Below are 21,610 nucleotides of genomic sequence, written 5' to 3' on the forward strand. Positions count from 1 at the left end.
GTGTATTTACGTGCCTCACACCGATCCCTAATAGTGTTTTCTAGACCAGTGGTTCTCAACCTTTCTGGGGTCCTGGACCCTCTGCGTATTTTTGATCTACCCTGAGGACCCCTCCACCTGATCTTGGGGGAGGGGGGTTGCAATTTGATAGAAACAGTAGAAACTGCATTTTAAATTGCATTATAGCATTTATTCACTCTTTGGGGCAAAAATAAGAGCTTTCAGTTGTAACTTAGATATAGTTAACAAAACAGAATTCTTATGCAGTAACTTTCAGATATATGTAACAAAACAGAATATGTATTCAGTAACTTTCAGATATATGTAACAAAACAGAATATGTATTCAGTAACTTTCAGATATATGTAACAAAACAGAATTCTTATGCAGTAACTTTCAGATATGTGTAACAAAACAGAATATGTATTCAGTAACTTTCAGATATGTGTAACAAAACAGAATATGTATTCAGTAACTTTCAGATATATGTAACAACAGAATATGTATTCAGTAACTTTCAGATATATGTAACAAAACAGAATATGTATTCAGTAACTTTCCGATATATGTAACAGAATGTTTATGCAGCAACTTTTAACAATGCAAACGGGAGCGAGATCTCTTATTAAAATACAATAAATTACACTTGTGAAACAGATGTAATTAGAGAAAAAAGTCCTGTTACCCTTTATAGTTTAGGTAGATAAAGGTCTCAGTCACATCTGAGTAAAATAATCCTATTTCTATAAATGTCATAGGATCTTTTTTTTAAAAGATATTTTATTTTCACGGACCCCTTGCAATTACACCACGGACCACTAGGGGTCCGCGGACCCCCGGTTGAGAAACACTGTTTATGCGCTTTATTCTTAACAGCAGTTTAAACTGCCATGTGACGCTAACTAAGTGCTGGTTGGGTGATCTAAAGCGTCTTAAATTTCCATAATTTTCCGCACATAAATTATTCACGTGGAATTCTCTCCGAGGTGCATATTTAGATGAGAACTGAGCCGATATAACGAAGCCTAATTTCCCCCGTGACATTGCCCCCCTTCCCCCCCCCAAAAAAGTAATCTATTTGACCCCCTCTTTTCACACACCCACGCGCAAGCGCGCCCCCCCCACGCGCACGCCCCCCCCTCCCACCCCTTGCGGTGTTTTCCGGGATCACGCCACCGCCTCCGCAAGGGATCCGTAGCGATATGGCCGATCGTCGGACGGGACGGCGTTCGTCAGCAAAAGCCGTCAAATCACGCAGCGTAGACCCACAACGATGAACTTGGTCGGGCCGCGGGACGCCGCAGCGCACGGCGCGGCGCGGGAGTGAAGTGTCGTCGGCGGTCGTCGTGTCTCTTTTCAACCCAACTAGTTGGCCGAACTTGTCGCAGTGGACCCGGACCCGGCGGACTGCCCGCACGTACTGCACGGAAAGTGGAACAATAGTCTTCCGCAGCCGGACGCACTTTCAGCAGGTTTGTGCCACAGCTCCACTCGTTAGCGTCCCCCCCACCACCACCCCCTCTCTGTTATTTTGCATGGAGGTTTTGATCCGGGCATGACGCTGGCGTCTCGGTGCACCGGCACAACGGCCGCTATGTTGCATTTTGAAGCAGTTTGGTCACCTGACATTGCAGGTGCCTGTGGTATTAACGGCGTTATAACCGCGCGTCCCTTCCGAGTAGCTCCCGTCCTTCTGCAGGACGAAGTGCCACAGCTGTAACACGGCTGGTAACACGGGCGCCCTATTCCCAAACCAAGCCCCCCCCCCCCTGTTTGAACGTCTAAGCCCCGTGCAGGCTGAAGTATCCCGACGCTTCTTAATCCGAAGCGGCGAGCTGATTGATTCGAGCGAGCTAATCAGACGGTCCCGGGAGTTGCAGAGCTCTTCTCGCTCCTCACCCCGAGGGCGTCGTGTAACTTTTCTCTGCCCCGGCCGGCTCTCCCGTCCCGGATGCGGGCTCCAGGAAAACACGGGGGGCGGGGGGGGGGGGAGAGAAAGGCCCGGAGTTGGCAGAGTCGGGACCACAGGCCTGGTCCAGCCTTTCTTTGGCCAAAAAACAAAACAAAACCATGTTAATTCGAGTTTAGTTTTACGCCAGTTAACGCGTTGTTTTCCGCCGTCGGGGACGCGCGTGGTGTGGGTTTAATGTCGGGACTCTTTTCCGGATAACAGTCCGCGAACGGGACGGTCCACACCGCGACGCGGTGTCCGGATTCTCGCCGGCACAGACGACGGCAAAGTAGGGGTAGACGCAACAAACTAACCGTGGCAGAATTGTACCCTTAATACGCGTTACAAGGCCAGTTTCTCCTAACATTTATGCGGTGGGAGTATGTTGAGTGATGCATTGTTTATGGCTCTGTCAATGTGGAAGGTTCCCCCACATCTATCTATCTATCTATCTATCTATCTATCTATCTATCTATCTGTAGTACTGACTTTATTGATAGTTTCCTTTCCTATGCACTTTCAAAATTTGTAGTTTTGGTGAACTCACTGATTGTGCAGGGTGAGCTAGATCTATCTATCTATCTATCTATCTATCTATCTATCTATCTATCTATCTATCTATCTATCTATCTATCTATCTATCTATCTATCTATAACAAAGCATGGAATTGCAAATCTCAGGACTGTGCAGATCTGGTCTTGCAAGTGAAAACAGAGGTGCAAGGAGGGATCATGTGCTGCATAATGGGGATGCACCAGTACGGATACCGGTATCAGATATCAGGCCGATACCACGCTAAAATGGAGTGTCAGCATCAAAAGATTTTACTCAAGACCAAGATCTTATACCAAAAGCCACGACTATGACTTAATTTTTTTTTTCCGGATGGAAGCCAATGTTTCTCTAATGGTGGGGGGGGGAAAACTGATTCGGTCTCAATTATTTTGCCCGTTGACCCCAAACTAATGGTCTAAATCTGCACTGTTCGGGAAAAAATGGATTGGATCGGTAATTGGTAGCTGCCGACGTTTAAAGAGTCCTACTTGGAACTGGTATTGGCAGTGAAAAGGTGATATATATATATGTGTGTGTGTGTGTGTATATATTGTGTCATCCATACTGCTAATGCTACTAGCAGCCTAATATAACTAATACCAGTAATATACTGTAGTTAAATGCTTCTTTACATGGTACAGGCAGAACAGCAGTAGTGAGATACGTAGAGGTCACAATGCAGGAAGGACAGTTTAAACTAGCGCCGCAGCTAACGACTATTTTTATAGCCGACCAGTCGTCGATTATTGAAACGATCAATCGACTAGTCAGATAATGACTCGCACAAAACAATAGCTCCTGTCATTGACCATCATGTTGAGTATCGACTCGGTGAGGGCAGTCGTCTGCTGCGGCGGACACGCCTTCTTCTTCTGCATAAAGCCATCCACGGTACCGTCACTCTTCTTCGGAGTCGGACTGCATACATTTGATTAGAAAAGACATTCGTCGGGCAAAAAGGTAACGTTGCTCTTTTAAACTGTTAGAATCCTGCACGCAGGTATAGACGGAGTTGTACTGGCTTTATGTTAACGACGTTAAAAGCCAAGACAACGCCGTCTGTACATCGCTAGCTAGCTAGCTAGCTAACAAGCTAACTGTCTTGCCGAGGCGCGTCCGCATCGTCCACACCTCCAACGCGCCTCCTCTTCACGTGTTCGCGCATTACTGAGGCGCTCCCGTGATAAATAAGAAAAGTCCACCTCACACATCTCGCAGGTAATCCTTTTCTTTGCCAAGCTGAGGGTGAAACGCTCCCACACGTTAGATGTTTCGGGACGCCACGGCGTTGCATCGGCCGCCGCCATTTTGCTGTTTTGTTTACCTGGCCTGTCGCTTCCGCTTCCCGGTCGCTTTGCGCATGCGCAACTCGGAGTTCGAAAGCGAGCGAGATGCCTCATGCCTCACTCCTTAGGCCACTTCCGCAGCGTGAAATACGTGCGCGATGACGTAGCCGACGTATTGTCGACAATTCAATTCGTTGGCGACTAATCTTGTCATCGATTTTTGTCGATTAATCGTTGCACCCCAAGTTTAATCAGAGCTACAATGAATGATATTGATCGATAGATAGATGGCGTTTGAGACCTTTTAATTCTCCGTCTGTTGTCAGTTTTATCATAATGGGAGAATTTCATAGAATTTCATCCCTCATGAGTTGGATTTTTGCAGGGCTTTTTGTCCCAAGATGTCCTGACACCCCTTCCAGTTGTGCATGATTTTTTTTTCTCTTCTGGTTCTCTCTCTTTCTTTTACTTTCCTCTCAGCCCTTTGCTTTATTGTACTGTCATTACGTCTCGTGTCTGTCCTCCACAACGTGCCCCTTCTCCTGTTGTCCCTCGTTCACGTCATCTCCTTTGCTTTGTTTCGTCTCTGGGACGATGGAGGGATTAAGGCTGAAGAGGGAAAGAGATGTCGAGGAGGAGCCAGTGGGTTAATAAACAGAATGAAAGGATTTTTTTTCAAAGTTTTGTCGTGTGTGTGTGTGTGTGTGTGTGTGTGTGTGTGTGTGTGTGTGTGTGTGTGTGTGTGTGTGTGTGAAATCTGCAGTTGGGCAGATTTGGGCATTACTCATCCATCCTCAGGCTGCTCAGAGTGGTAATGACAATGGAGTAGTGCCCGTTCCATTTTGCCACATTGTGTGACTGTGCGTGTACACTTTTGCTTGTATAACTTATTCATGTGTGCATGAATGCCTTTTTTCTTTTTTTTTTCTTTTTTTTAAGAAACGCAAACGAATTTGCAAACTCTCCATCCATCCATCCATTACCCAAACCGCTTATCCTGCTGTCAGAGTCACGGGGATGCTGGAGCCTATCCTAGCAGTCATTGGGTGGCAGGCAGGGAGACACCCTGGACAGGCCGCCAGGCCATCACAGGAATTTGCAAACTAATTTCAACCAAACAAGAGTTGGAAAGTGCATGTGAAAAAAAACTTCATTTCTTGCCTTCTGTTTTGTTGTGCAGTGTGTGTGTGTGTGTGTGCATGAGAGAGAGAGAAAGAGCGAAAGAGGGGAAGACATGCATAGCTGGTGTTTGTGTATGAATTGTAGCTCCTGTGGGCTCAGGAGGTCCTTGGGTCCATTCATTGGGCTGCTGTGTGAGGAGGTGTGGTTGACAGTGGAATCCCACAGCCAGCCTGGCAAGGACGTATGCCGCAATGCTGTGTGGCAACGCTCGCTCCGATGGGCTGAGTGAGAGAGTGCTAGTAAGTTTATATGGCAGAATTTTAGAGAGTCAGAGAGAGAGAGAGAGACAGAGAGACAAAGAGATTTCAGTTCTTAATTCTCAGCTTTTCTCCTCGCTGTGTTTTTCTATCCTTTTTCTCATCTGACAGAAACTGCAGTTCCCAGCCTGGGCCGGTAACCTAGCAACCCTGACAAAGTGTGTGTGTGTGCGTGTGTGTGTGTGTGTGTGTGTGTGTGTGTGTGTGTGTGTGTGTGTGTGTGTGTGTGTGTGTGTGTGTTGAATAAATAAGATTTTGTGTTTCTCCTCTATCCTCCACTTGGGTCTGTTGGTGTCGGGCCCCTCCTCAACCCTCCTCTGTGCTAACATACGTACCCACCCAGCAGCCCACACGTCTAAACACTCCTCTACGTACTGTATGCACACACATTTGCAGATATGCACACGCACACACTCACACATGCACAACATCATTATACCTTGATAGAATGTCCAACTTAGTTTCTATCGGTCACTCCTTCCTTATCGCTTTCCCTTACCTCATTCTCTTACTCATGTAGTATGGCACCCGTGGACTATGGCACTATTACTATCACTATTGCTGTACTGTTAGGGCACTATTAGAAGAAATCAGAATAAGAAATGCACTTGCGCACATGAAATGAAACAAAACATTGTTTCCCCCAGCCCACAGCAGTGCAACACAAAGACAAAAACTACAAGAACACATATATCCAAACTTACACATATATCTAAACTAAACAAAAAATGAAATCACTGACCAGGAGAACGAACACCAGACAGGATGTCTGTCGGAACTGCCGGTCTGCATGGGCTAGCAGTTAGCTTAGCCTGCCCGGTTTCCGTGTCCTGTTAGACCGCCCTCAGTGTTTCCTTTTCAGGCACAGCTCTGGGCAGGGCCGCGGTCCTTGGGACTGTCGGACGCAGCAGACCGAGCTCCCTCAGCCGATTCAAAGCTAGCTCTCCCAGCCAGACACCTTCGACACACCTCCCCGCAGTCCACATGACGACACTAAAAACACAATCAAGGCTAGCTGAGGCCACTGCCAGACCACCCTCGGTGTTATCAGAACTGCTGGTCTGCATGGGCTAGCAGTTAGCTTCGCCTGCCCCGCTTCTGCGTCCTGCCTGACTGCCCTTGGTGTTACCTTTTCGGGCACAGCTCTGAGCAGGGCCGCGGTCCCTGGGCCCACAGGACGCAGCAGACCAAGCTCTCCCAGCCGATCCAGCGCCAGCTCTCCCAGCCATCAAACGAAGACAAACTTAGATGCAGACGTGGACAAAGACACTGCATGGACGGTACTGGGTGAGGCTGCTGCAAAAGTGAATTTTTACCGCCATCTTCCCACACCGGAAGCGGAAGCGATTACTCTATACTACACTATTATTCTATACTAATACACAAATGACACTGTGTAATATGGCAGTGTTTATGTAGTACATAAAAATGGAGGTAGCTGTACTGAAAACATATGTCAGGCAAGAAATTGGAGTCAGATCACAGTTGTGCCCTACCTGCCTTTGTTGATTGGTGCGATGGCAACTTCCTTGACCTTAATGTGTCAAAAACGAAGGAGCTTATCATTGATTTTAGGAAGAACAATGATATACCCAAAGCTAGCACTATAAATGGCGAGGATGTTCTAATTGTTGACACTTATAAGTACTTGGGAACCGTGTTCGACTCCCAACTCGAGTTCGATGTGAACACAAGATTTAATTGTCCAGCGTGGACGTCAAAGAATTCGCTTACTGCGGAAGCTTAACTCCTTTAATGTCTGTAATACCATCTCATTTATTTTCTACCGGTCATTTATTGAAAGTCTTTTAACTTTTTCCTCTATTTGTTGGTTTAACGGGTTGACTGTGAAGGACAGGGACAGCCTGAACAGTATGGCGAAAGTCCGCTCCAAGATCATCGCAGTCCAGCAGAGAGACTCGTGCTCCCTCTGGGAGAAACGTGTGGCCCAGAAAGCAAAGGGAGTTATTAGCCAGTCTGACCACGTCCTGTCCAGTGAATTCACTGTAATGCCCTCAGGCCGGCGCTGTAAAGCGCCCCCTAGGAAAACAAATCGCTATTCTAGGTCCTTCATTCCTTCTGCTACCCATCCATTCATTCTATCCATTATCCAAACCGCTTATCCTGCTCTTAGGGTCGCGGGGATGCTGGAGCCTATCCCAGCAGTCATTGGGCGGCAGGTGGGGAGACACCCCGGACAGGCCGCCAGTCCTTCTGCTATCAGGCTGTTAAATGCTGAGAGTAGTCATTTTAAATAAATGCTCTATGTCTTATTGTGGTTTATACCTTATCTGTTTTTGGCATGGCTTGTGGGCCTGTACGTTCACTGACTGTAGTGGGGGACTGTAACCTGCGATGCATCTTAGAATGCTTCATTTATTTATTTATTGTTCTATTCTTTTAACTTACAGGAATTTTTGCCCTTCGCCTGGTCCTGGTGTGAGTCTGCATGCAGGGCCACATGAGGGGGACAGTGTGCATCTCTTGCCCATGTACTGATCTGTCTGTTGTCTCGGACATAATGATGATTGTCTGTGAGTTGGTGTATGGACTGGGTAGATTGTAAAAACTGAATTGCCCTTCTGGGGTAAATAAAGTCATCTGAATGTGAATCTGCCACACACCACTCGACACTCATCTCACCGAACTAAAACAGTGGAAGTGGTTGCAGTGCCTGTGGACCAGGGGACAAATAACAAATGCTTCCGCCGTGTGGAATGTGTACTGTCATTCTGTAGGGGTGTATAAGTCATGGTCAGACGGGTATCTGGTGAGTTGTGGTCTTCTGCTGCAGCCTACAGCCAGATGTCTCAACCCACCAGCGACCCGCCTCCGCCGAGCTCTCGATACTGCCCCATCCATCTGCAGCCGACAGCACTCGACAACTGACACGCACACGGCCCTGCAGCCGCAACCGGCACGGAAAAGCCCCTGTCCACGCTACTGTCATTAAAACCAACAGTACACATATAAAGTCTACACAATTCTCCCGGTGAAAATATCCGTCACTAATACGGTATCGCACGACAGAAGTGTGAACTGAATATATGCCGTTTGTTCATCTGCGGTGACTCGGGAAAGCCCATAGTGCACGTTACCAAAGTCTTGGAAAAATTATGAATTTCAAACAGGCGACTTAAATTGATCCTCGAAGTGTGTCCCCTCCAAGAGCTGCTGTGTAATGAGATCCACATTGCAGTAATGTCCGCGCTAATTCAGCAGAGATAAGATGGAGACTGTGAAATTAGGTATTATTTTGTGTGTGTGTGTGTGTGTGTGAGAGACTGTGTGTGTTGATGGTCACTTAAGTGTGTGCTTATCTAGTTAATAAGCAGTTCATTTCACTGTCAGGGTCTCGACCAAAAAGTCATTTTCTGGTGGAAGTTCCTAGATGACACGGAGGTCGCTGGAGGGGGGAACCCAATCTCCTCGTCCCGGTGAACATCTTCCTTCTTCCCTGATGGAGTCTGGGAAATTATGCAAATGAACGAGGGGAGGGAGATTGGATGGCTGCTCATAATCCGTGGGTAATGGATGGGGCTGAAATGAAAGCGGGATGACTGCCTCCCTCCCCCACGCCCCCCACATTTCTTTTCTCTCCAGCTCCTCTAATGTTCCCCCGTCTCACAGAAAGACGTCGTGGATCAGGCTCAGTCCGTGTGTAGTCCGGCTGATATAAATTGGTGGCGGCCACGTTATTATCCAGGAATATTGTCGTAGCAGGGCTCATATTGTAAAGGGACCGAGGCGTCCCGAGCCCTGATAGCCGGGCCTGAATTCCCTCAGAGATCTGGGTGTCTCTAATAGGCCTCAAAGAATGAGAGACTGACAGGATGAATGGCTTTTGTTAGAGCCTCGAAAAGTTGGACACAAAGGGAATGGCAGCGGTTGCCTTGCATGGTGTATGTGTGTGTGTGTGTGCGTGTTTGTGAGAGAGAGAGAGAGAGAGAGAGAGAGAGAGAGAGAGAGAGAGAGAGAGAGAGAGAGAGAGAGAGAGAGAGAGAGAGAGAGAGAGAGCCCTATGGGCTAGATAGACATAGCAGGAAGTAGAAAAGAGACAGAAATACTCTCCCATAGTTGTCTCTACCTCTAGGCCATCCAGGCATAGCGCAGATACAAACTAGGGGGAACGTGATGAATAGAGGGACTCAAACATGCGTACACACACATACACATACACACAGACACACACACACACAAATGCATGAAGAGAAACATGTATGCAAGTGCATACACAACCAAAATTTAAATGTGCTTTCCTTCATGTACATGAAGACGTGCACTGTCTCACACTACTACTACTATTACTACTACTACTACTTTCAGCTGCTCCCGTTAGGGGGCGCCACAGCGGATCATCCGTTTCCATCTCTTCCTGTCTTCTGCATCTTCCTCTGTCACACCAGCCACCTGCATGTCCTCCCTCACCACATCCATAAACCTCCTCTTTGGCCTTCCTCTTCTCCTCTTCCCTGGCAGCTCCATATTCAGCATCCTTCTCCCAGTATACCCAGCATCTCTCCTCCACACATGTCCAAACCATCTCAGTCTTGCCTGTCTTGCTTTGTCTCCAAACCGTCCAACCTGAGCTGTCCCTCTAATATACTCGTTCCTAATCCTGTCCTTCTTCATCACTCCCAATGAAAATCTTATCATCTTCATCTCTGCCACCTCCAGCTCCACCTCCTGTCTTTTCATCAGTGCCACTGTCTCCAAACTCTTCAACATAGCTGGTCTCACAACCATCTTGTAAACCTTCCCTTTAACTCTTGCTGGTACCCTTCTGTCACAAATCACTCCTGACACTCTTCTCCACCCACTCCACCCTGCCTGCACTCTCTTCTTCACCTCTCTACTGCACTCCCTGTTACTTTGGACAGTTGACCCCAGGTATTTAAACTCATACACCTTCATCACCTCTACTCCTTGCATCCTCACCATTCTGCTGTCCTCCCTCTCATTCACAGACATGTACACCGCCTTTCTCCTACTGACTTTCATTCCCCTTCTCTCCAGTGCATACCTCCACCTCTCCAGGCTTTCCTCCACCTGCTCCCTACTCTCACTAAACATCACAATGTCAATTGCAAACATCATCGTCCACTGTCACACAAATGAACACGTCAGTAGCCAGTTACAAAACAGAAAGTAGTGCTGTCAGACATTGCTTTATTGCATTGCTTCTCTTCTACTCGATAGATTACCCAGAATCCCTCTTTGTCAAATAAGCTCTCATCTACCGACACCAGTGGTTGGCCATGCTGTCTTATCATTTTCATGCGGTCTGCCTACCGTGTAGATTCGCATACTGGTGGCGGTAACAGCCATGTCATTAAGTGTTTGAAATGCTAATGTACAGTTTGCAGTGTTATTTTTGCACCGTGTTAATTGCCCCCCTGTGTTGTTTGTGTTTGGCTATGAAGCTCACACGCCACTTCTTCGCACTGTTGCTAAACGTTGTGAGCTACGTGTCAATCACAGCTCATACGAGACAAGCCCGCTGCTGTCTGAAACCTCCATGGAGCTGCACATTAGGCTCCTGTATGCACGTTTTTGTTTTTTTATATAATCCCCCCCCCCCCCATTGTACTTGGCCAATTACCCCACTCTTCTGAGCCGTCCCAGTCGCTGCTCCACCCTCCTCTGCCGATCTGGGGAGGGCTGCAGACTACCACATGCCTCCTCCGATGCATGTGGAGGAGTCGCCAGCCGCTTCTTTTCACCTGACAGTGAGGAGTTTCACCAGGGGGACATAGCGCGTGGGAGGATCACGCCATTGCCCCCAATCCCCCCCCCCTCCGAACAGGTGCCCCGACTGACCAGAGGAGGCGCTAGTGCAGCAACCAGGACACATACCCACATCTAGCTTCCCACTAGCAGACATGGCCATTGGTCCATTGGTGTCCGTAGGGACGCCCGATCAAGAGGTGGGAGGATAACGCGGGGATTCGAACCGGCGATCCCCGTGTTGGTAGGCAATGGAATAGACCACTACGCTACCCGGACGCCCCCTGCACGTGTGTTTTTAGCAGACTATATTCTCTTTTCTCTCTCACTTTTTCTCTATGTTGTATCTCCATCTCTTTATTTCTCTCTCTCTCTCTCTCTCTCTCTCTCTCTCTCTCTCTTCTTCTGCAATGTATGCACTTGGGATACATAACAATGAGAACGAACAAACACAATCATCAAGAGACCAAAGAAGCTTAGAATATGCATGGAGGCTGCACTGCAGTAATTTCTGTGCACGATTTAGACACAAATGTTAAATTCCCCCAAAAATAACAGTGTGAGGTGAGGTGGATGTTGCTGGTGATGATGTCAGTAAGGGATGATGATGAGATGAAAGGGAAGGCGGAGAGGGTGATGGAGATGATGGTGGTGATGATGATGATGATGATGAAGGTTGTCCTGTTTCCCCCTCAGGCCCGTGGGCCCCCTGGCAGTGCCGCTGCCGCCGTGAAGATGGACAGGATGAAGATAATCAAGCGGCGGCTGTCCATGTCCCTGCGCAGCGCTCGGCCCGTCGATGACTCCCTGTCCGAACTGGCCGAGCAGATGACCATGGATGAGCCGTCTGCAGCCAGGGACAACGGTGAGACTCTCTCTCTCTCTCTCACACACACACACACACACGCACGCACAACAGATACAGACTTGCATCTGCTTGCAGACATGGACCCACTCATCACTGAAACCAGCAAACAAACCTACAGACACATGCATACACAGACACACACACAATCACATGCAAACACCTCAAACTCAAAAAAAGTACAAGTGGGCGTCTGGGTGGCATGGCGGTCTATTCCGTTGCCTACCAACACGAGGATCGCCGGATCGAATCTCCGTGTTGCCCCCGGGTCGGTCAGGCGTCCCTACAGACACCATTGGCCATGTCTGCGGGTGGGAAGCCGGATAAGGGTGTGCCCTGGTCGCTGCACTAGCGCCTCCTCTGGTCGGTCAGGGCGCCTGTCGGAGGGGGGAGGAGGAACTGGGGGGGAATAGCATGATCCTCCCACGTGCTACATCCCCCTGGCTAAACTCCTCACTGCCTCACTGTCGAGTGAAAAGAAGCGGCTGGCAACTCCACATGTATCAGAGGAGGCATGTGGTAGTCTGCAGCCCTCCCTGAATCAGCAGAGGGGGGTGGAGCATCGACTGGGACGGCTTGGAAGAGTGGGGTAATTGGCTGGATACAATTGGGGAGAAAGGGGGGGGAGGGAAGTACAAATACATGCTGACACTTGCACGCACTACTTCACAAACAGCTTGACATGAGCGATCCAACCCACCAAATTCATCCTAACCGTCATCATATCTATCCCATCCGCATCATCACCCTCATTTTGACATGCACGGGACATAAGACACAGCCGAGAACCATCGGCCACGTCTTAACCGACAGCACCGACGGCTGACAAGGCAGAAGGTGACAAGACGAGATGGGAAAAATTTCAAATCTAGTCACATGAGGTGTAGCGCAAAGTCATGAAAGTGTGTGTTCTGTGTGATGAAATGAGCAAAGCGGACTACTCTGTTTTAGCTGGGGGTAAGGATGTCGGAGGAGGACGCAATGTCACTCTTGGTGACATCTGCTGGATGTCTTGCAGAATAACAGGGCTGGCTGTGGGAAATGGCACACAGGAGAAGTTTGTCCTCAGGTCTTTCTGCCAAATTCATTGAATTTGCCTAAACGTAACCTTAACCTTACGTAATCAAGTCAAGTCAAGTGTAGCCCAATATCACAAATTACAAATTTGCCCCAAGGGGCTTTGCAGCAACACATCCTGTCCTTAGACCCTCGCATCGGATAAGGAACAACTCTTTAAAAAACCCTCATTTTACATAATCTTAACCTAACCTCAACCTTAACGCGTACATTAACCGACAGCTAACCTTAACCTAACCGCCCCCACAACCTAATCCCAATCCTAACCTTAACCTAACCTCCCCCACAACCTAATCCCAATCCTAACCTTAACCGGATTCATGTGTCGGACCGGACCAGAAGCTTTCTGGCAGAAAGTCTTGAAGGCAAACTTCTCCCGTGTGCTGGGAAATGCAGAAAGCCACTTCCGCCTGAGAATAAGGGTGTGTGTGTGTGTGTGTGTGTGTGTGTGTGTGTGTGTGTGTGTGTGTTTGTGTGTGAGGGGTCATTGTGCTCAAACATATCTTTGCTTTTTTAATTTTTATTCTTTTAGCTTACACAGGGTAGACTCTACGTTTTGTTGTTGTCGTTCACTGTCACGGTTATGCCGACTCCAGGGCTTTGACGTCTCTCTCCTCTCTTGTTTAATTGAATGTCCCCCATGTCATGCCTATTTTTACATTGTTGGTCTGTTACAGACCACGTCATATTGGTTCATTTCCAGAGATAGTGGATAGCATGGAGAGAGAGAGAGAGAGAGAGAGAGAGAGAGAGAGAGAGAGAGAGAGAGAGAGAGAGAGAGAGGAAATTATGTGGGGAGTGAAGAGAGCGGTATTAAACTTTAACCACTGCTCCTATCGTGTACGTCCCACCCCCACTTCCTTCTCGCTCGCCCTCTCTTTCTCTGTCACGCTCTCGCACGCTCCCTCTTTCTCTTTTTTCCTTGCTGTTTTTTGTTTTACCCCCTAATCCTCAATACTGTATGCCTCAGAGAGAGAGAGGGGGAGAGTGAGAGAGAGAGAGAGCGGGAGACTAGCCAAAGCGTTGTTCTTCAGGTTTATTAAGGCGCTAATTAGAGGCGGTATTGACGCTAATGCTGACCCTGGATCTGCTTTGACACCCTCACCTCCAAGATGGCTTCAGAAGTTCAGATAGGTCTTACCTGAGGACTAATCTGGAGTCCTGCGGGGATTTCAGCAGAAGGCCGCTGGGAAAATAGAGCCCCCCGTTTGGGGATCATGCCAGGATTTGCACTACAATATGTAGGAAGTTGGGGATTATTTTAAGTAGAGGAGATCATCTGGTGCATGTATACACACACACACACACACACACACACACACACACACACGTGATTCAGGACATGCACGTGATGTATAAATAAGAACATTTTACTGGTTGCACAGTGATTCAGGTCGCTGAGTCAGGCAGGCCGAAGTGAGCAACCAATGAGTCATTGAAAGAGCAACTAAACTCTAAACCACTTCGGTGAGTCTGCTGCCATCTCAAGGTGAAAAACCATCTGAAGGTGCTGGCCTGATCTTGGGACCAAGTGGTGTTAGCATAGCAGGGTAAACACAGCTGCAGATAATGAATTGCCCGACAGATCTGTTTGAATTAGGTGTGACAACGAGCCAGTAATGCAAAGTCAATAGCGGTGTCCGAATTGTTAGTACAGTCTACATACTTAAAGCATGTAGTGTATACTGCATACCCCCGAGACATACTACTCAGTACACAGAATGCAGCATGCACCAAGTACTACATATAGTATTACACTTGGCGGATTCTCATTTAAGTGGAAGTGACCTTTTCTAATACCAGAATTAAGTTCATCGCTTTCAAAAAAGATGAACTTTGTCATTTTGGCCCACAACCACATACAGCAAGGATGTCTTACACTATGCTAAAACATATTGTCAAAAATGTTAATTAATATGTTTGAATTCCCAGATGCCAGCTGTCGCTTCTCCCGGCTCGTCATCTGCCATGTTGCTTTGGTACACTTTCCCCTGGCCGGGAAAGGTGCAAAGAATTGTGGGATGATTTTGATTGTTTAGTGACCATAAGCTCCATACTTCATGAGCTCATCTATGTGGTATGCATACACGTACATTTAATCTACCAAAATTTGGATACTGACATTGTGTATACAAAAATTTTCAAAATATTAGTGTATATATATTATGAACAGTTTGGACACGGCTAATAGTTTTGTCAGTGTTGGCATACCTATATCATAGCATATCAAACAGACCCATCGTTAATGTTAATATCTGTAGCTGTGTTTATCCTGCTATGCTAACATCACTTGGTGCCTTAGATCAGCCCAGATCAGAAATCAGAAACCAGATCAGAAAGGTTTTTCACCTTTAGATGGTAGCAAACTCAACGAAAGTTGTGTAGGGTTTAGTTACTCTTTAAAGAGGGTTACTTCGTCCCAGTGAGCTCAGCCACCCATCGGATATCTCCCTGTACAATGTCTGGAAAACCGCTGGTCTCACACAGTCATTCGGATCCTACGAAAATCCCAGCTAACGTGAATGTGGTCCATCAGGAGCACATGGCAATCCATAACAGTGAGTCAGGTTGAAGTGTGGAATCTGTGCACCCCCAGAGGGTTTACAAGGGTTTCAGCGGTCCTCAGCAAAGTACCCCCCCTTTTTCTCCCCAATTGTACTTGGCCAATTATCCTATTTTCTGAGCTGTCCCGGTCGTTGCTCCACCCCCTCTGCTGAGCCGAACTACCACATGCCTCTTCCGATACATGTGGAGTCGCCAGCCGCTTCTTTTCACCTGACAGTGAGGAGTTTCACCAGGGGGACGTAGCGCGTGGGAGGATCACGCCATTCCCCCCAGTTCCCCCTCCTCCCTGAACAGGCGCCCCGACTGACCAGAGGAGGCGCTAGTGCAGCGACCAGGACACATACCCACATGCGGCTTCCCACCCGCAGACACACCCAGTTGTGTCTGTAGGGATGGCCGACCAAGCCCGAGGTAACACAGGGGTTCGAACAGGCGATCCGTGTATTGGTAGGCAATGAAATAGACCACTATGCTACCTGGATGCCCAGCAAAAGTACCTTTTACATTTTGTTAATAATTAATTCATGAGAAATGATCTTTATTAGAGAGGGAGTGGTTTTGACATCCGCCAGTGGGGTTTCTGGTTCTGGTTTGTGTGTTTTATCTGTTGATATCTCAAATGCTGATGGGTGGATGGATGGATGGATGGATGGATGGATGGATGGATGGATGGATAAATGGATGAATGGATTCTCAAAAAGTTCTGGGAACAGGTAGGATATGGGCAGATAATCAACTGATTCAATTTTGGTGGTGAAAGTCTTAGAGATATTTATCTCTTTTTTGGGGGGGGGGCGGGGGATACATTTCCCCCATAGAAATTAATAGTGAAATCGTGGGAATCTCCTCAAGTGGAGACATCCCAATTCATAATAACACTTTACACAACATTAACCGACTTGCCAAGACTTGAAGCCAGCCCACACATTTTCTCCAGGAAATGTATTCTCTGGCTTTGGCTTCACTTGGCGGAGGTATTAACTATTAAAGTATGGGTGTGGGAAGTTACTGGAGGGAAATTTTCTGCCTCAGCAGGAGGAAGTGTGTGTCTTAACACGCGGCTTATATCTTCATTTACAGTAAATGACACATTACACTTATTACAGTTCAATACTAAACCCATAACAGTGAAAATCTTTGCATATGGGGGACCTCGAACATTGTCTTATCAAATGTGGCCCCGGTCCAACGCCGGTATGTTTTAGAGTCGGTGTCATATGTTTGAGACGCCCAGCTCTGCGGCATTCCCAGGCCACGTTCACACTGATCCAGAGAAACTCGAAAGCGGCATTTTGCATGTTGAAAAATGGTTGATAGTTTTGTGTACACAGTTTGCGGATGACATTGTGATCTGTAGTGAGAGTAGGGTGCAGGTTGAGGAGAGCCTGGAGAGGTGGAGGTATGCACTGGAGATAAGAGGAATGAAAGTCAGTAGGAGCAAGACGGAATACGTATGCGTGAATGAGAGGGAGGACAGTGGAATGGTGAGGATGCAAGGAGTAAAGGTGATGAAGGTGGATGAGTTTAAATACTTGGGGTCAACTGTCCAAAGTAACGGGGAGTGCAGTAGAGAGGTGAAGAAGAGAGTGCAGGCAGGGTGGAGTGGGTGGAGAAGAGTGTGAGGAGTGATTTGTGACAGAAGGGTACCAGCAAGAGTTAAAGGGAAGGTTTACAAGATGGTTGTGAGACCAGCTATGTTATATGGTTTGGAGACAGTGGCACTGATGAAAAGACAGGAGGTGGAGCTGGAGGTCGCAGAGTTGAAGATGCTAAGATTTTCATTGGGTGTGATGAAGAAGGACAGGATTAGGAACGAGTATATTAGAGGGACAGCTCAGGTTGGACGGTTTGGAGACAAAGCAAGACAGGCAAGATTGAGATGGTGTGGACATGTGTGGAGGAGAGATGCTGGGTATATTGGGAGAAGGATGCTGAATATGGAGCTGCCAGGGAAGAGGAGAAGAGGAAGGCCAAAGAGGAGGTTTATGGATGTGGTGAGGGAGGACATGCAGGTGGCTGGTGTGACAGAGGAAGATGCAGAGGACAGGAAGAGATGGAAACGGATGATCCGCTGTGGCGCCCCCTAACGGGAGCAGCTGAAAATAGTAGCAGTAGTAGCGGTAGTAGTGGTAGTAGTGGTAGTAGTGGTAGTAGTGGTAGTAGTGGTAGTAGTGGTAGTAGTTTTATCCAGTTCTGAGAACATTTTCTAAAAGATCTGTTTTCAGTGGTTGGTTAGTGTGGATGGATGGAAGACCGAAACGGAGGGAAAAAGATGCGTTTTCAAATTTGTCCGTGTTCGGGCAAACATGGCTTTCGTAGCCAATTTGTCAGCCTCACCCCCCCCCCCCCCCCACCCCTGATCACTGTATGGGTTCTCCTCTGACTTGTGTGTCTTGTGTCCTATGTCTACTACTCTGCTACACGTGTGTCTCTCATCGACATCTGCTTCCCTGTAAACTCATGAACCACCAGCCAGCATCCCAGTCCGAGACCCGATGTGGGTCCGCCTGCATGTCTCCGTGCATCCTCGCGTGCTTCACACGACCGTTTCTGCCATTTTCACCGACTGCACATGCTCAGTGTGTCTCGACTGTTTCCTCATGCTGGTAGACGTACGCACAGCCCCTTCCTGTTTCCGACACCGACGCCGTCACTGCGGCGTGTTCTACTGTTTCATACATGTTGTGCCGCCCGCCTGTGTCTGCGTCTCCTTCTGACCTTGTGTCGTCTCCCTTCTTCTTGTTTTTCTTTCTCCCCTTTCCCTCCTACCAATTTCTGCCATCTGTCTATCCCTTATCTCGTCCCCCTTCCTCCCTCCGCCCTCTTGCTAAGCTTTCCTCCTCGTCCTCCTTCTGTCTTTCTCAACCCTTACCTCTCTCTCTCCTCTCTCTCTCTCTCTATATACATATATGTATACACATATATATCGGTGACACCTCCCCCCCCCGTCTTGTACCCCATCTCAAATCTCTCCCTTCTGTGTCTCTCTTTTGCTCCTTTGTGCTTTCATCTGTCCCCCCTCCCCCTTTGGTGCGGTCCATCCTGTACCCCGTGTGTCCCAGAGCCCGTGGTGGCGTGTGTGGTGCACCCCCCCGCCTCTCACAGCGCCCCCTCCTTCCTGCGTCAGTACGCCGGACAGTTGGGCCGCACCGCCCTGCGCAGAGAGCCTGGTGGGGGGCTGGACCGAGACAGACCTTATCTCAGCCTGCACAGGACCGGATCCCTCGGTACACACACACACACACACACACCACACACACACACACACACACATGCAAGGAGAACATACACCATACACTTACAGTATGTACAAAGACTGTAAAAAAAACAAAACAAAAAAAAAACAACAATAAAAGCAACTAAAAATAGGCTGCGAGGGGCGTCCGGGCAACGTAGCGGTCTATTCCTTTGCCTTCCAACACGGGGGATCACTGGTTCGAATCCCCGCGCTACCTCCGGCTTGGTCGGGCGTCCCTACAGACACAATTGGCTGTGTCTGTGGGTGGGAGGCCAGATGTGGGTATGTGCCCTTCGCTGCACTAGCGCCTCCTCTGGTCTGTCGGGGCGCCTGTTCGGGGGGGAGGGGGAACTGGGGGGAACAGCGTGAGCCTCCCACGCGCTACGTCCCCCCGGTGAAACTCCTCACCGTCAGGTGAAAAGAAGCGGCTGGTGACTCCACGTGTATCGGAGGAGGCGTGTGGTAGTCTGCAGCCCTCCCCGGCTCGGCAGAGGGGGCGGAGCAGAGACCGGGACGGCTCGGAAGAGTGGGGTGATTGGCCGAGTGCAATTGGGGAGAAAAGGGGGGGAGGGAGGGGAGCCACAAAAAAAAAACCCAAAACAGGCTGTGAATGTTCAGCGGTTAAAAACCAGCCGGTACAAATGTGCAGGCTGTGTGTGTTGGTCATGTGTGCTGCTGATGGATGAATGGTTTCTTTCACACATTTCTACTGACCGACACAACAGACACAACACAATCTGCCTCTGACACAAATCCACAGCCTGGCACACGTGCAGGTAGATGATGTGGCCGTGTTTGTGACTAGCCAACGGGACAAATCACATGACCTTTCCTGTCTTTCTCGACGTGGTGATTCTGACATGCTCCTCGTGTCTCTCCCTGTTTTCTTTTCGTTGGTTTGTGTCTTGTGAGACAGAAACACAGGATGTAAGTGTCTTTCTTTAGTAGGCTGGTCACACTGCCACCTCTGGTTGGATCTCTCTCTCTCTCTCAGTCTGTCTGTCTTGTCTCTATCTATCTCTTTCTCTCTCTCTCTCTCAATTCAATTCAGTTCAGAGGGCTTTATTGGCATGGAAGTTTTACAGCAATGTTGCCAAAGCATCAAAAATACAGTTTGAACGTTACACAATAACACTAATAATGAACATCGACACAACATTGTAACGATCAGTAACGCAGCCGTAACAATAGAGAAACAGAAGTAGATCGGAAGGTGGAGCATGGGTTGTGAGGAGACTACAGCTGTCATGTGTTGTGCTGCTTGTCTCTCAGGCTGTCACATGACCTGACATGTCTCGCTGCATCTGTGGCGCTGACACTGTTTCCCCCAAGTACGTGTTGCATTTTGGTCTGTTCAGAGAGTGTGTCCAAGTCTTGGAATTTACATTTAATTTTTGTGAAGAATTTTCACAAAGACAGGAGGTGGAGCTGGAGGTGGCAGAGTTGAAGATGCTAAGATTTTCACAGGGAGTGACGAAGAAGGACAGGATTAGGAAGGAGTATATTAGAGGGACAGCTCAAGTTGGACGGTTTGGAGACAAAGCAAGAGAGACAAGATTGAGATGGTTTGGACATGTGTGGAGGAGAGATGCTGGGTATACTGGGAGAAGGATGCTGAATATGGAGCTGCCAGGGAAGAGGAGAAGAGGAAGGCCAAAGAGGAGGTTTATGGATGTGGTGAGGGAGGACTTGCAGGTGGCTGGTGTGACAGAGGAAGATGCAGAGGACAGGAAGAGATGGAGACGGATGATCCGCTGTGGCGCCCCCTAACGGGAGCAGCCGAAAGTAGTGGTAATAGTAGTCTTGTGAAGAATTTGGTTCTTAGGTCTTCGTATGTGCTACATTGTAGCAGGAAGTGTTGCTCTGTCTCCACCCGTCTCTCTGGACAGAGTTGACACAGCCTGTCTTCTCTGGGCAGCAGGTCTACCTGCGTCGGCCAGTCTCTATGGCCAAGCTGTGATCACTGAGTCTGTACATAGTCGATGCCTTTCTCAGTTTCTGATGGGTCACGGTGGTCAGTAGTCTGCCATCGTGTGCTGTCTGTTTAGAGCCAAGTAACACTGAAGTTTGCTTTGAGTTTTGTGATAGATGTCCAATGCTGAATGTAATTTTCTTTTTCTTTAGCTATAATTTGGTTGGGCCAGATTGTGTGAAGGTTGTCCTGATACCTTGTGCTATTGGCTGGGCTGAGCCTCAGGACCAGCTGGCTGAGGACACTCCTCTCTTTCTTCTCCTCTTGGTAACTGGGAGCTTTGTGATGGTAGGAGTTGGGGTCACTTGCTTTTAGGTGTTGGTAGAATTTCTCTCTCTCTCTGTCTGTATCTCTTTCTCTGTCTGTCTGTCTCTCTATCTCTTTGTCTGTCTGTCTGTCTTGTCTATCTACCTCTTTCTCTCTGCCTGTCTCTCTCTCTCTCTCTGTCTTTCTGTCTCTACCACTTCCTCAATTCAATTCAATTCAATTCAATTCAATATGTGCTTTATTGGCATGACATATGTGTACATATTGCCAAAGCATGTAAAACAACAACAACACAATACAACAATGATTATAATAATAACAGCAATAACAACAATGATTATTTCTCTATCTCTGTCTGTCTTCTTTCTCTGTCTGTCTGTCTGTCAAATTCAAATTCAAATAGCTTTATTGGCATGAACAAAATATATGTTATTGCTAAATCAGTTTGCAGAGGATTCAAACATTACATCACATATTAAATACACATTAGATTCACATTACATCACATTAAATACACATTAGATTCACATTACATCACATTAAATACACATTAGATTTACATTACATCACATTAAATACACATTAGATTCACATTACATCACATTAAATACACATTAGATTCACATTAAATACACATTAGATTCACATTACATCACATTAAATACAC

At 47.8% G+C, this 21,610-nt stretch overlaps 1 pseudogene; it reads left to right on the plus strand.

Annotated features, from left to right (window-relative positions):
- The first annotated feature begins 1,252 nt into the window (after positions 1 to 1,252).
- LOC130108144 (cyclin-dependent kinase 17-like) overlaps positions 1,253 to 21,610 on the plus strand; it is a 62,013-nt pseudogene continuing 41,655 nt past the window's right edge.

Source organism: Lampris incognitus, chromosome 2 (genome assembly GCF_029633865.1).
Source record: "Lampris incognitus isolate fLamInc1 chromosome 2, fLamInc1.hap2, whole genome shotgun sequence".
NCBI classification, from domain to species: domain Eukaryota; kingdom Metazoa; phylum Chordata; class Actinopteri; order Lampriformes; family Lampridae; genus Lampris; species Lampris incognitus.